At 40.4% G+C, this 16,904-nt stretch overlaps 1 pseudogene; it reads right to left on the bottom strand.

The window, feature by feature from the left end:
* LOC148741421 (uncharacterized) lies at positions 1 to 3,570 on the bottom strand (annotated as a pseudogene).
* Between the last annotated feature and the right edge of the window lie 13,334 nt (positions 3,571 to 16,904).

The following is a 16,904-nucleotide window of genomic DNA, read 5'->3' as shown; positions in this document are numbered from 1 at the left end:
TTAGTTGCGCAACCTTAAATTTTGATTTTAGCATGCCACGCTTTGTAAGTCCACAGATGTCATGGCCATTGTATTCAATTGGATGCTTTAAGTTGACCTCTTCGTTCACCGCTGTCTGCAGTTCTTGCAGCTGTCTTTCTGTTTCCCACGCCTGAAGGTCTTCCTCACTGATGACTTCATCTTGCTCAACAAGTGGTTCTCCGGGTGCTTTTTGCTGACGTTGCGTTGCTGCAAGTCGTGAGAAATAACTGGCTATTTGCTCGGCTGTTCGCCATTCTTCTGGAGCAAAACAAAGCTTACCACTCTCGTCCCTAGTAACTCTCATTTCCCTTGCCACCATTGCTGGATCTTCTTTGTTTCCTATTGGTAACATACTCAAGTAACTGAATCACATTTGACACCCTACTGATAAAGTTTTAAGTTTCTTAAATGTTTAATTTAAAGATTTTAAAAAAGTAATTTTTATAGTTTCACGGCTGCGTAGATTGTTCTGAACAATTGAGATCAATAGACAAATTTCGATATATTAAAACTCAGCCTTAGACAGTAGACATCAGCTCGAGGCTCTGGGGAATAACAACAGGGTTTGTGGAGTTTATCCCCCGGAGCCTCGTGCTAAAGTCAGTTTTTTTCGGCTTAATTTTAAAATGTCAAAATTGGGCTATTGTACTGATTTTCTGACATGAACATCAAGTAAACAATCCAGTGAAACATTAGATGACATGAATTACAAACTCACGTCCACTGCAGGTGAAAACAAAGGACAAACTGACCTCTACATGCACTTAGGAATATACTTGTGAAAAGAGGTCAAGAGATGGAATTCTTGACGTCTGCGCGTTTACAAGATCTAAATTTAGAGAGGTTTCAATCGATAGGTGGTTTTTACCTTACGTCATCGCCGCCATGCTGGTGGGCGGAAAACAATAGATCTCTCATAAACTCGTTTTGTTCGCCCACCAGCATTTGTTCGTTTCATCATTGTTATCTCTGTCTGGTGATTGCTTGGAAACCACCTATAGCCACCACTCTGATAGGTATAGCAAAGGTTAGTGTTCTTCGTCATGCTGAATTCAGGAAGTAGGACGAATCTTTTTATCAACGGTTAAGATCACTACTTGATCTTTGAAGTATATCTTACCTGTTGTCACCCCTTTATTAAACTTTTCCACAAGAAACTTCTTCCCGTTTTCGGTTACTCTCTGGCCCTTTCGTTGCCGTTTTAGAGCCCAACCCTGTTGCGGCGCTTCTCGTGTTGACATCGAATGGCTACCTGCTCGTGCGTGCCCCGTTTGTCCAATGTGCGTTGACTGTATTCCCGTGATCTTTTTTTCCCATTCTTTTCGCGCTAAATTGTAAACAGTCTCACGCTCCGTCACCCTCGCATGTCGCCTAGTATCCATGTGGCCTTGAAGATCCTTCTGGGTTCGAAAGGTGGCCACACAACCTTCTTCTTGACACATAAAAAGGTCTTGCAAATTAGTATGTTTTGCCTTTACCATCAGCAGTCCTGGCTTTGACAGTAAGGGGCGAGACGTAAGAGGCATGATGATATGAAGACCTGTTGGACCCTGCAGCGATCGACCTACTTCATCGTATGGAAACATCTGACCTTCACCAACACCGTAAGCTTTCCAAGCCCTAATTCCGGAGGAAAGAAACTCAAAGTTGAACAGAGCGCTAATCCCTTTCCATTCTTCCGGCTTCGCTGCCTTTGCTACATCTACTTCTGCAACTGTTATTCTGCATCCACGGACACCACCATAAGATTCCAATGCCTCCTTCATGTCAACGGCTGTGACGATATCGTGCTTTTCGTTTACCCATCTCTGTATGTGACCTTTCATTGGGGCGATCTTCCTATCACACACATCCTTTCCAGATTGTGGATCTGAAAAGTCATACCTTTGCATAGTTATGCCTGCCCCCTCTCCAATGGATTTCAGGGACAGAATCAGTGAGGCATTATGGTAGCATCCCGCATTATCAGATTTCAGATAGGCCATCTCCACACTGGGGTGTTCTTGCTTGATGGTAACAAGAATGTGCTCTACTATGGATGCAACGGAAAACCAATCCTGTATACAGCTATCAAATGTGTGCATTATGGTTTCAACATTGAATTCGTTTCCCCAATTTTGAAAACAACGCAAGCAACATGCCAACTTTTTCCTCGCTTTCCGTAAAAATCACTCATTTGCTCTCGGTACCGTTGGGGCAGATATTTCATTGCCCAGTCCATAATTACGAGAACGCTTTGATAGTTGAGTGCACCGAGAGTTTCTTCCTTGGCTTGCTCTTGATTGACAGTTCGAAGCATATGCGCTTTCCAACTCGTGATTGCCTCCACTGCGTGGGCCACGTCAAATGTAACCTGACTTTGCTCTTCATCTGTTAGAGTCAGCTTCGGGGAATTGATCATGCTCATAACATTGGATAAAACCTCATCTAGCTGGCTGCATGAGGAGCAAGACATATCATGAATGTGATTACAACATTGAGCGAAGGCGTCGTTGTGAGGGTCGCTGAGACTGAAACCAGTGCAGTGGTCAACACATCTTTCCTCGGGTCCGACATGGCTCTTGAAGTCGGTTTTGAGATAACGCTTGGCTTCTTTTCTGATGGCCTTGGCTTCCTTTCCCTAAATCGAAGTGGCACCCCCTTCCTCAAGCACCATAATTACACGTTCGACGGACTCGAACGCCTGTGCCCCTTCCGTTAAGAAATAATCTAAACCTTGAAGCGATTTCTGCCTGGATGCGGCGCACACATCGATGATTCTATATAATGTTCTTTCACTAGCTGGATTAAACTCTGTTTCTTGGCAATAAGAACTGTATTGCTTGATTATTCGTGAAGGCACCATCGTTCTAATCACTTTCCGAATGGGAATTTCTCTCCAGAATCTAGCTTTAATTCTTTAGTTCCATAGGCAACGTCCTGTAAAAAATTTGCACTAGCAATAAAGTTGTTTCGTTAATACAGTGAATTATTAACTTGATTTCCTGATTGACTTTGATTGACACTAAGTTTCGCAATTAAGCCACGTGAATAAGTCTGCTTTCAGTTCAGATGTTTAGATTCGAAGTGACCTTCATGTTTTGCTGACCTGTCGCGCTGACCCGTATTCTGTTATACCCTGATCTGTTATATCTGTTGCTGACCTGTATACCGTGAAACAATCCTACCAGACATCGCCACAGAAGTAAGTTATCAGTGCTGCAATTCTAGCTAATAGTTTGACTCGTGTGTTTATGGATCGATAGATCCTGTTCAGTTTCTCAAATGTATTTAATTTCTTTTCTCTAGATCGAATAATAACATACTGGAACAAATCATACGATTTGCGTAAGCTAGTTGGATTGCCTGTTTGGTTTATCGGACTAAAAGTTGACGAAGTGATTTGTTTTCACCGGATCAAGGCGTGTTCGTTTAATTGGCTCGGACACCACTGGTTGTCCTGGCCCCTCTTCTGCAGCATGGCGACGGGCTTGATCGATCTGCCATTTACTAAGACCTGGAATCATCTCTCTTAGCTCCTTCTTTGAAAAACGTTTTGCAAACATTGACAGATTTTGCAATCGGGTTTGTCGATTTTCCGCTTCATGACACACCCTCAGCAAAATCGGCAATTGGTTTGTAGTCACTTCCTCTCTGACAGCACATGCTCTGCTTTTGTTTCCTTTCTTGGCAAGAGTTGTATCTAAAGAATGCTTCAGTGCTTCCAGCACTTTCTCTTCTTGATCTGGTGCAATGGTTGTTAACACCTCTTTGAGAACTTGACCCACTTTCCGCAAGTAGTAGACCTTTTGTGTGCTTGATATACTTTCCCGATTCGAATTTAAAGTCGAAGCTATTGGACTAACTCTTTCATCTGATATATGTGCCAATGCTTCATTCAAGACTGCCCGTTTCTCTTGCTGATGCTGTTGTTTATCTACCCAAAAGCTAATCTCTTCATCTTCTTCTTTCAGGTGAGTAACAGTACTGTTAAGTGCGCATTCAAACTCGGAAGAAGCGGGATAGGATAAGTTTATGTTGTCTTCAAAGGCCAACGCTGTAGAATTGAATCCACTGCATTCGTTTACTGGAGACTCTTTCTTCGTTAAATCACTACCTTCCTTTCCAGTGTTTTCCACTTCATCCTAGATAGGTGTGACTTAATTAATAACAATATTCAATAGCACATATCGTGTTCACCACTTGTTTGTCTTCCTCAGTTTACCAGTTCAGTAAAAGTAACTGAAGTTTTTCTAAATAAAATCATACATATTAATTTTCTATTTTTAATGCAATTCCTTAAATAGAACTGCAATTGTGGTCGTGCTAATAACTAGATTGCTGTGCAAGTGAAGTATTTCGACCCTTTTTTTCCCTCTGGTGAAGAGCTAACCAGGGCTGAATACGAAAGATTGGAAACATTTCAATCCTCTCCGATTGAAATATAAGTGGAGAAAATGTGATCATTTTCCGCAAAAACCTTTGAAGCTATTTGTTGAAGTATTAGTTATCGGCTAAGCGTTTGGCCAAGATTTAGAAATATTGAACTTTTTTTTTTTTTGTTCTCTGGCCGGGAAAAGCAAGACAGGGGGAGAAGGAACTTAATATCCCTTTTCTACCAGTGCGGGGGGGGGGGGAGAGGGGGGAAACCATTGATAGGGACCTGGTTCTACGACTTTTTTAAGACGAAATACACGATGTGTTAGAATTTAGTCAAGTGGCTTGACATCTGTATAGTGTGTAAATAAACGATGTTTTCTCAGGCTGCTGTACTGGTAGCTAACGTATGCAAACCTTTGTTTGGTAAGCAATTACAGAGTTATATGGAGCACTTCCTACCCCACCCCACCTCTTTCGGCCCTCACAGGCGGACGAACATTGTGGCGAAAATATGATAGGAGACGGGTAGGAAAAGCTGCAGGACCGTCAACAACGCTAACGAGAATAAAAAAGATCACGTTTACCTAGAACACGCAACGCCCAACTCTTTAACTCTATTGGCATCATCACAAAATTGTTTCCGGGTGGAATAAAGAAAGAAGTTAAATTTATATATCGTCCAAGGGAACAGTAATCTTACTTGTAATTTAAAACATTCACCTTAAACTCGTCCTCACATTTTGAGGTACCATCCTCCACTTTTAATCTGGTTGAATGGCCTTTTCGACAGGAGTTACATAGGACTGAAAAAATATTTGATTTGCAGGTGTAAAAATACGGGAAATTTGATTTCAATTAAACGAACTGCGACATTATAACAATACGTGACATCTTTTCAATTAGCAGAGATTCCCGAACTGATAAGAAACTACACGTAAGTTGAAATATCTTGAAGTAACATATAAAGAGTAAATTAATTACCAAAAATAGGTGAAGTGCGTGGAAATGATTGAAATATTGGCTTGAGTATTGTACTTACCGGATCCTATTGGAACTGAAACTTGAAACTCATGATATATTTCTTCCGACACCTGTTTGTTAACCCGACGAGAATTTTTTAATTTTTTCGCTTCACCTCTGTGAGATGGGTGAGAACAACTGGATTTTAACTTCTGGTAATGTGTTGTTAATTCATATCTATGCTTTGGACATACGGTAATCCTTTCCTTGTTTTCCTCTGACAGTGAATGCAATCCGGCGCGATTGAGAATAACATCAGCTTCGTTAATCCGTGTCCCGAAGCCTCGACTTCCACTGACACCCAGATTAGTTAAATAATGTGTTAAATCCTTTCTGCATGATTTTAGAGAAATAACATGAGGCTCACTTGGCGCGTATGGTGGTGGACCGCACACACTGTCAACAGTTGAAAATGAGCAGCTCATTTTGCATTGTACATTTTGCTTCTGACTGCAATGTAAATATTGTCGCAAAAAAATGGAGCTAAGATCATATGTCACGTAATAAATGTAATTAAAGTAAGGACAAAATTGTCATAAAATCTTTCGTACAAGTATACGCTTTAACGACATAATATAGTCTGACGTTGTTTTTCCGAATTTTTTCTCCCTGTATTTAAAAAAAAAAAAACAAAAACAAAAAACAAAATCAGTAGGGTTTCTCCAGGTGAATCTGCAAGCAAGACTTCAAAGTGGGCTGCGGTAGTATTACTGAAAATTACTATTGTGTTTTAGGCTCTTATTAGGGACCTTCAGATCCGACTACGAGTACGAGTACGAGTACGATTTTTGCGCGTGGGAGTCCCGGGGCTTAGTTGTCGTAAACACGGTCGTCGCCGTCGTCAGCTCGTGACAAAAATGTTTCAGTAGTTGTTGTGAGTACGGAGTGACGACATTTTGTCGGTCGTGGAAATGTTTAGCAGACAAACCACACTAGATGCTCTGGCATTTATGTTCATGGAGGATATCATCGATGAAGTCGAGTTTTCGTTGCTTTCCGAAACGGTGAACGAGAAAAATCCGTCCTTTCCCTACTGGTCATACGATCGCTTTGACTTGACTCGCGTCACATGACTTTGAACTTAAAGTGCAGCACAGTTCTTGAAAAGCAATTTCTAACGTGCAAACATAACAATTTGTTAGTAACTGTTTAATGTAGACTTTGTGCATGTATGAGTCGCTTGAAACTTGTAAAAACAGCTATATAGACTAACCTTTAAACCCGCCTAAACTCAGTCGTACTCGGGGAACGAGTTTTCTTGAAAATCTCGTAGTTCTTAAAAGGACGGCAGCGAGATTTTGAAGACAGAACGAGTTTGCGTGACATGCTCACGCTATCGTGCATGCGTGCTAGTTGCACTTTGGTAATCTCGTTCTCGTACTCGAAGTCGTAGTCGGATCTGAAGGTCCCTATTGATTCGTTTTAATCCCGACGACGAGACAAGACTGCTTGACCTGGTTACGTCGCCTATTGAAAGGTCCCAAAATGCAAATTTAAAGTCAAAACGGGTTTCGCTGTCCAGCAACCTTATCGACAAGTTGGCCATTTAAAATTAAGCAAAGTTCGTTTCTTTATTATCCAACTATACCTAGACGAGTACGAATAACGCCATACACGAGTACAAATATCACGCGGTATTTGTACCGGTTAAACTGGTTTTCTCGCATCGCGCAAGCGAAGAATTAGATTGTAGTTACGGAAAAAAAAAGTGGCGGAAAATTTCAATCATATTTCCGACGACGAAGAGTCAGAATGGCTGACAAATATAGATCCAAGTTCATTTGATGAATCGAACGAAGAAAAACAGCTTGACGACCAGAAAATTTCTTCATTTAATGAAGAAAATAGAAACAGCAACACAACAACGCGCCAATTCCGTTCCGCTTCGCTTACTTCTGTCACGCACTCCCGTAAATAAATATCCGCGAAATTCGCTCGCAGAAACAAAAGTTTGGCGTGTTGGATAATAACTAACTTATTGGACGTTTTTTTGTTTAGTATCGCTAAGTATTTTTACCCGTTATTTGTATCTTGACTCGCCCTACGGTAGACAGGGGTTTCATTAATTTTTTCAGCAGGAGGGCAACTGGTTTTCACAGGCGGGCAAAACTATTTGAACTAAACTTCTTTATAAGATAAACCTTCCTCCAGATTGTTAAACCAGGTGGGCGAAACCGTCCTTACAACCGGTCAATTTGGCCGGTGCCCGGCCCTTAATGAAGCCCCTGCTACGGGCTCGTCAAAATACGACACAACTCGTAAAAATACTCAGCGATACTACACAACAAAACGTTTAATAAGATATATTTATCTTCTAGTAGTTCGTTATTCACTGCCTCTTACGGCATGAGCCTAGACCAGCCTTCCTTCAATAAAAAAAAGCTCAGTAACTTATGAAATCATCCATTGCTACCATCTCTCTCCACCACCAGTCGACTAGTTGCCAGTCTATCCCAAGTCAACGAGTTTAACATGGCGTCGTGTGTTTACCTTCGGGATTTTTTAATTTTCTTTCCGTTAAATTCGCAAGAGAAGGGATTTGAATTTTTTGTGGAACTAATTTGATCAACTCTATGTATTTGACTTCGGACAAACTCAATGTGAAATTCAGGAGTGGCTTAAACAGCACTTTGCTCGCGTCGTGACGTGCTGTATATGACGTCAAGTGGTAGGAGAAATGGAGGTAATGTAGCATCTTGCTGTTTGAATGGCCCAAAAAGATTATTGCTGTTTGTGATAGAGGGAGGGTAAGAGTGTTTGGCTTTGGTATCCGATTTTTGATGAAGTCTTAGTTGTGTGTCCTGCGGGGAGTCGAAAATGGCTAATTTCTTGCTCACCAGCCGATACGAAATATAGTTATTTCAAAACTAAATGGTGTAGACTGACTTGTGCTTCTTTCGTACATTTCTGGCTTTAAATAAAAAGTTCAATGTTCATTTACATCAGGTACAAAACACAAACTTCGTCCGCTAAATTTGAAAGGTTTTGCTGGCCGTCAAATTTGGGTCAAATTTACCAGAAAAACTAGGACCTGAGGGGGTGATGGGGAGTAGATCTTGTATCTCTTATACCTGAACACTTGCCGAGCAAACTTTAGTATATTTATCCGTTAGTCCACCTAACTTATCTATGATGTAAGTATGGAATCATTTGGCCGACCCCAATCTTTGACCACCTGCCTGGTTTTCTCAGACAATGACTCTTAAGGCGACTTAAGTATTGAATGGAATGGTTGAATGGTAAATTCGATACCTTAATAGCAGCATAGGCTGAATTGCTAAGGTTTACAATGTTATTAAGGTTGAGATCGGACGTCAGCACTATCAGGCACCTCTGGCAGCCGCTTTAGTCCATGTAAAGACCTCACCTTTCCCCCAACACATCCCACCCCAGGGGAGAACATCCATTACACAGTAATCTCGCGCGTGGTAAATTAACGTCTCCTACCCCTAACCCTGTAGGAGACGGAACCTCCATTTATTCGTCCTTATCCGAGAAGACTAGAATATCTATCCATTTCTTGATATTAGAGAAAGGTAGTAAATTCTCCTCAGTTATTTTAAGACCATGAGTATTGGTCCGGCCGGGGCTCGAACCCTTGCCCTCCCGCACAACACGACGCTCTAACCAATTGAGCTAACCAGGAGGCGGTTTGAAAAAATGGAGTAAAAATTGAGTAAAATTGAGTAAATTTAATCAATTGAAAATTAATTTATGAAATTGAGTAAAATTGGCAGAACAAACATTGCGACTTTAGGCGATTTAAGGCAACTTAAGGCAACTTAAGGCAACTTAAGGCGACTTAAATTGATTTTATTTGACTGAAGTGATAAAATCAAAGTTAGCAAAATTCTCTCCATAAACCTTAAAAATATTTACAGAATCCCTGGCAATAAACACCATAGTCATTTTGGTTACTTTTGTATGCTCATAAGTCACCATAGTCTAAAATATCCAGATTTCAAACCAGTTTATAATGGTAATTGAACTGAGTGGAGTGCAATTTGGGCTGAAATCATACGCGTGATTTCAAAATCGAACGAGCGCGCAGCGCAAGTTCGATTTGAAATCACAAGTATGATTTCACACCAAAATTGCACGACGTCAAGTTCAGTTACCACTTTATTACATCCATTTTGAAATCGCCTAAATACAGGACTTGGTCAATTCAAATATTTTACTGATGCAGTACTGAGCCGGTTTTTAAATAAAAAGTGGAACCAGAAACGCTTTTACATCTTATTTTGTATGCAAAACAGAAAGACTGATGTCATGTGTCCAAAACTCAGTCAAGCGTAAAATGATGCGATTTAGAGCAAAAAATGGTGCGATTCGTGAATAAATCGCACCAATTAGAGCCAATCAGATTACAGGGCCACCAGTGATTTCAAAATGGATGTAATAAAGCTAAAAATAATTAGACAGGATTACCACAACAGTTATTGTTAAATTATACAGTCAAAGCTAGTGAATAAATAGCCAGGAAATCAATTTACCTTAAATGTTTTGACAGAATTACCACAACAGTTATTGTTAAATCATACAGTCAAAGCTAGTGAATAAATAGCCAGGAAAACATCATGGGTTATATGCCCAACATCAGACAAACCTATCAAAAATATACTCATAAAGACACATTTTTAACTTAAGAAAAGAGACATGATCTACATAAAGCTATCAATAAATTTTCCACATAATTAATTAAAAATAACTTAATTATTCAATTATTTCACAAAGCCTCACAAATTATAAAAATTGTTATCTTGGTAAACTTGTCTCCCGTATTTTTGCAACTTGCACCGTCAATTCTGGCATGAAAGTTTGGCAGGTCGCATGCCTTTCCAACCGCATCCAAAATTGCGCGGTCCTTTTCAGGAACCCAACCAATTAGTTGTTCTCCTGCCTCAGTTAGACAAAACACTCCAATACCATACTAAGAACCATATGCTAAAGTTTTTCTCCACTGTTGATCGGATCAGCAGGACCTTCCAAGCATTCAAGTTTTATTTTTAGCCTGGTGGCAGTATTACAGGTTTAAAAGCATTCATTGTTACCTCACAACTATCCAGAAACTAACGAGTTACGACGAAATTTTACCATTTGCTGCGGTTCGAAGAATAGCAGCAAATTCATGTTTTCACGGTTCACCGAAGTTTTGACAGTTGCTATGGCAACATCAGAGTTGAGAGCACGTGCTGGTGGGATTTTCCTGAGGGAAATCATTCTACACTGGCATCGCTGCAGCCTTCGGGTTCTTGTTTAATTTGATTTACCAGTGCACTTTTCATTCTGTTCTCATGTTCTTGTCATTTTGATAACCTTTCTCCCTCAAGGTTGTTGTTAAGTGCCTGGCTCTGCATTCGGGAGGGATCAGGTTTCCTCCAAAAAAAAGGGAGTTTTTCCTGACGGGTAGCAGGCACACTAGTATTGTTAGTTTTGAAACGCTATTTATTTTCTTTGTACTTTAGATTATTGCTTAACCGCCTATTGTCTATGCTTAGTTAATGTTTATCTACGTTACGGTTTATTTTTGTCGATTACTGTAATTGGTGTGAAAATGTTACGCGATTTATGCCAGTCATTCGCTCATATTACGGGCTTGCGACAAAGAGAAAACCATTTTTTGATCGCTGTCAAGAGGTCGTGCGCTCCGCTACTCAGCGTAAAATTGTTCTGTCTACTCCGCTACCCGCGCTTTTCAAGTACGCTAGGAGCTCTACCAAAGTAAGTTACCTATATTGTTTATGCTGGATTTACTTTATCGTTTCCTTCATTATTAGTTCAGTTGATTTCAAGAATAGGTCATTGGGCTGTGTCATCGTTCGTAAGTCAATTAATTAGTTTCGTTTCGTTTTCTGTTACCTTCTAGTTCGAACCACACACACATAATTCTACCACATTTGCTATCGCAATCGCACCAATTACTTACTTATCGATACTTGGCTACGTTCCATTTTGTATCACATAAAATTAAACACTTGGGATTGTTACACGTGGTGCTTGTGCGTTCGTTTTGGGGCTCTATATACTAGCTATCCTTCCACTGCTAGACGACGCTACCCTGTGATCCTCTGGAATTGACAAGTATATCATACAGCTGTTACACGCATATTTCATGTATCATGTTTGACGTTACAATCAATAAATTGGGTCTGTTGCTCGCCGGAAGCCGGGTTCTATCCGTGTGGAGCTTCTAATCTTGTGCAGCAGCCAGTATCCTATTTACCAGCGAAAAGTTGTTGTTTATTGTCTGATTGAGGGTATAGGGTAAACCTCCAAGCTGATAACTGGCTCTAAAGTCTCCGCCATTTTATTTCTCCCAGCAACCTTTGCGCTGCTAACGAGTTTCCATGCTTTGGGACAAGTACGCCCATTTCATTGAAGCGGTCGCCCAGTTAAACTTTCAGAGTGAATTTTTTTACAGCTTTTTGATAATCTTTTTTGCCCAGATAAATCAATTATTTCTCTGTACACTTTTCACAGGCTCGCGTGCGTGTTGTTCTCACGTGCACTTTGGTCACGGGACAAAACTTAAGTCACGTGATCAAATATTTCTGGCGGCCATGTTTGCTGTAAAAGGCTATTCTTGGCTTAGAAGTGTTTCATGTATGTTGATCATCAAACTGACGAAGATGAAATCTACTAAAAGACCATCAAAGTCTCAAGATAGATAAATATTTATGCCTTTAGCAGGTTCGTCGAGCTACAAAGTTCAAATGTTTTCAGTTGGTCGAATACCATGGTGGAAGTAGCAAGTACAGATTAATGGGTTTCTGCTGGAGAAATGGCCCACTTTTGTCATTCTTTTACTCTGGGTAAGTTAAGTGGATAAAATGTAGCTTCAGTTAAGTTTAGTTGACTTCTGAGAATGTTATTTATACTGCTCAAAGTATAAGTGAGTGGCAAGAATTGAGCCTTTCTCCAGAAGACCTTTCTATCGTTTTATCTTGATGATCTGGTACTGTAGGTTTTATGTGATCCAATTGCAATATTTATTACATCCTGATGATAATACACAGTGTCAACCCTTTTATCAACTTTTTCATCATGAAATACAAGACAGAAATTTTGTTGAAACAGATAGGATAAGTCACGTGAGCGCCGTCATGGCTGCCTGGGCATCGTCGATGCTCTTTACTTTATTGTTAATTCTCACTTCGAATGTTATCGGAGACAACTCTATACGAGCTACTGGGTTATTTAACCAACCAAACTACATTCTAGAGGGGATAAAACTCCAAGTGAGCGTTCTCCCGCGTATTTTGCCGTCTAAATTTGATACTTTATTAGGCACAGAATCCATAAAGCTAAGTCACTTATTTACAATGAAGCTGTGCATCTAAAAAATTAAAACATACACACACAAATATATTAATACAATATAAACATTAAAATAAATAAAAATAAACAAATAAATAACCATTTGCCCGTGTTCCGTTAACAATAAACCTACGATATCGATGCCAAATTATATAGATTATTACAAGTTATTTAGACCCATTTATTTGCAAACTCTTTAAGTGTTAGGGAGCATTTTGTGGCATGATCAAGGTTGTTAAATAGTTTAGCGGCTGAATCGGTAAATGACCTGTCGCCAGATTTAGAAGTTATTTTGACCATATGTAGATTCGCTCTATTTTTGGTATTGTAATGGTGGAAACCTGAATTATAGGAAAAAAGCCTTCTCAGATAGGGTGCATAAATTCCATTACGGCATTTAAATACAGTTAGACACATGTGAAAGTTCCAACGTTTAAACAAGGAGACCCATCCCAGTTCACAAAAGAAATTTGCGGTAGGGTCTTCCCTAATCTTCTTTTGGAGAACAATCCGTGCTCCCCTTTTCTGAAGCCTAAGAAGTCTTTGAAGAGAGGTGCTATCAGCATTGGACCAGACAATATCACAATATTCCATTAAAGGCTAAACTAAAGTCATATATAAAAGGTTACAGGTATCGGTATCTAAATATTTCCGAATTCTTCCCAATAAATTTCAGCTATGAGTTACTTTATTAGAAATGCTATTTATGTGTTCATGCCAGTTCATGGAAGCATCAAAAATTAAACCCAAGTATTTCACAGTGTTTGACAGCTCCAGAAGATTACCAAATAAAAATAAGGAGAGTCCTTGTGATCTTGCGAGACGCTGTTTAGAGCCAAAAAGCATGACATTGGTTTTGTCGTAGTTTACTAACAAGCGATTCAAAGAAAACCATTCGTCAACGGCATTCAGGTCTTCTTGTAGAGTGGATTGAATAGTTTGAATGTTTCTACCGGCAAAAAATAGTGCAGTATCATCAGCATACAAGATTATTTTACAACGATGTATAGTACTAGGTAGATCATTGATAAATACGATAAATAATAATGGGCCCAGGACAGACCCTTGAGGTACTCCTAGTGATAGATCTGAGGTATCTGCATAAGTTCCATTCACACTAACAGACTGTGATCTGCCAGATAGGTAATTATCAAACCAGGCAAGTGCTTGTCCTCTGACACCGAGTGCAATAAGTTTAATCTTAAGGAGAGAGTGGTCAATCATATCGAAAGCTTTGCTGAGATCTAAAAATATTGCTCCAGTAAGATTTCCTCCATCCATATTTTTCAAAATATATTCTAAAACATCAAGCAGAGCTGTACTGGTTGAATGACCACGTCTGAATCCTGATTGGAATTGAAATAAAAGCGCCTTCTTAACCAGATGATCGTAGAGCTGTTTATGGATTGCACGTTCAAAAATCTTCATAACAACTGGAAGGATAGAGATCAGTCTAAAATTATTTGGATCACAATGTGATTCAAATAATGATCTTGTGAAGCGGAGTGACAGTAGCTGCTTTCCATGACCTTAGTATTTCACCACAATGGATTGATAAATTAAAGATGTGGGTAAGTGGAGTGGCTAGAACATTGGAGCCGACTTTAAGTATGCGCGAGTGAATGTCTGTAGAGTTTAATATGCGTATCTAAACAACGAATTAAACCGGATTTCACCGCGGTCCTTAACTCTCCGACTCCGTACTCTCTTCTCCTCGTTCCTATCCTATAATAGTCTTTCATATATCCCGGCATACACTACAATGTCCTTGAGGCCAGAAGATTTGTTGACACACAGCGATGACAATTCTTTGCGAACAAAGCTAACTGGTATGTCTTTAAATACAAAGTCTGGGATAACTCGAGGTGTCAAAATCAGAGGATCACAGAGGGTGCTTACATTCAATATGGGAAGAAGGCCTCTAAGTCGAACACCTGCCTCGGACCACTTTACCATCCTTGCTAGACCTGTGACACCCTCTCTGAACTCTTGTATTGATAGAAAACTGCGGGTCAGAGATATGAGAGAAAGTGCTTGGCGACCCTTTGTTAGATGGATGTTAGAGAAGGACTGGACCCATGTTCTTGAAGCGGCCTCGTGTAAGGAAAAGTTCCAGCTTATTTCTTCGGAGTTAAAAGAGGCTATTGAGCTTTTATTGCCATGGAGAACTGTTAACATCAATAGTTCAGATAGACCCTGGATAACAAAGAGGTTAAAGTCAACTATTAAAAAGCGGCAAGAGGCTTTTATTAAGCATGGCAAGGACTCTAGCACCTATAAGATGTGGAAGAATACTGTCCAGAAAGAAATTAAGTCTGCTAAGCGTCTTTACTATAGGAATAAGGTTGCTGATCTCGAGTTTGATCATTCGTCTAATAAGAATTGGTGGAATCATATTAAACGCTTGACTGGAAAGGATATTAAGCAGGATTGGTATTAATTCTTGGATCGAAACTGCCCGGATTTGCTCTCCCTCTCAAACAAGGTAAACAATTTTTTTATCAGTTTGACAGATCATTTTACACCTCTAGAGCCTCCAGTCTTAGCCCCTCAGGAAGTTCCCCCTGAATTCTTGGTATCTGAGAACGAAACTTTCCAGGCCCTCTCAACTGTGAAGATCGGCAAAGCTATTGGCTCTGATTGCATCCCAAACAGGGTACTGAAGGACTGAAGGAGTTCGCTCAAGACCTAGCACCAGTTGGCAAGGATATTTATAACTTAGCGAGAGTGGATGTCAGGGCGATAGGCCGCAAATCGTTCTCTATCTGCTGCGGGGGTGAGATTTTAGGGATTGGGTTCAGCAGTGAGGCCTTCAAGGCATCAGGAAAATGACCCTCGATCAGGGAAGCGTTAAAAATATCCTTGACAACTGGTGCTAGGCTTTGGGCGAACTCCTTCAGGAGAGGGGTGAATAGGGGTATACAAATCCGCCAATTCGCTACGATTTGACAACCAAATCCGTCAATCCGTTGAAAAAAATTGCTAAATCCGAATCCGTACGCTACTTGTCACGTAAAAAGGTGAAAAACGGACTTTGAGCTGTTGTGTGTTAGCTAGGCAATTTTTAAAATACTGTCTAACACTTTTTATAGGATCTTTAACTGTCAACTAAAATGAACTACCTTTACATTAGAAATCTGTTGTTAATCCCGACTTGTAGTCCAAAGCGTGTCGTGGCTCCTAATAGGAAAGTGGACCGTCGGTCAAGTTCAGAAATACTTGAATTTCCATCTTCTGGTTCCTCATCTTCGTCTGTACTTGAGTCGTATTCTGGGACCTCCTCCACATTTTCGGGGTCACTCTCGCCTGTTTCAACTTCCTCTTCGTTCTGGTTTACTTCAGAAGACTCCGAACCTTCAGACAAGGCCAAGTCGACACTGTCTTCAGATATCTGAAGCTGTCTCTGGTAAATCATTTCCGGCATCATTCTGTGTCTAGCCATCACGGTACTTTCCTGACGGTTTATTCTTTGCGAACAGCAGCTCCATACGTTAAGGCGTAATTACGCATTTCTTCCACTGCCTTTTCTGAGAGTTTAGCTACTGGGAGTTGTGGAATAGAGGGAAGTGTAGCTGAGGGGATTTTATGTTCTGGGCTAGGGTACCAGGAGGTCTTTTCACTTGTGTAATAATACGCTGTCGAAGACGAGAGCCGTTTCGTACTCTCTTTTATTGTATTTCCAAGGTCCCTACAGTATTCCGTTTTTGATAGCAGCGGATGTTTGATTTGGCTGGTAGACCGGTGCAGGTGTTCAACGTCAAGGGTCATGCAGCTTAGGAGGTTAGTGGCATCAAAAGAAAGAGAGAAAAACAGTGACTTCATTCTGTCCAATCCTCAGTGTAGCATATCGACGGACCTCACAGTTACGGCAGACACTGTGCCTTGGGGTGCATTCAGTGTCATCTCAGAGCATCCTGTTACAGAGCGAACTGACTTTTCATACTCAGCGAGTATTTTTTTTCATTCCTTGACCTTTTCTGTTGCTTCTGGTAAAGTTCTTAGTGGAGGAGACTGTCCTTTCTTATGTACAGAGAAAGCATCGTAAAGCTTGCCAACGGACTTTAAAAATCTCGCTGTTTCGGAAAGAGGCGTGATTATTTTCAACGAATTTGATTGAGCGTCGCAAATACATACGACGGAGTCAAACTCAACACAAACACCAACTGGTTGCTTGAACTGGCATT

This window comes from Stylophora pistillata, chromosome 1 (genome assembly GCF_964205215.1).
Source record: "Stylophora pistillata chromosome 1, jaStyPist1.2, whole genome shotgun sequence".
NCBI lineage: Eukaryota > Metazoa > Cnidaria > Anthozoa > Scleractinia > Pocilloporidae > Stylophora > Stylophora pistillata.
Note: the sequence above shows the minus strand (reverse complement) of the source record. Positions and strands in the feature narration are given on the sequence as shown.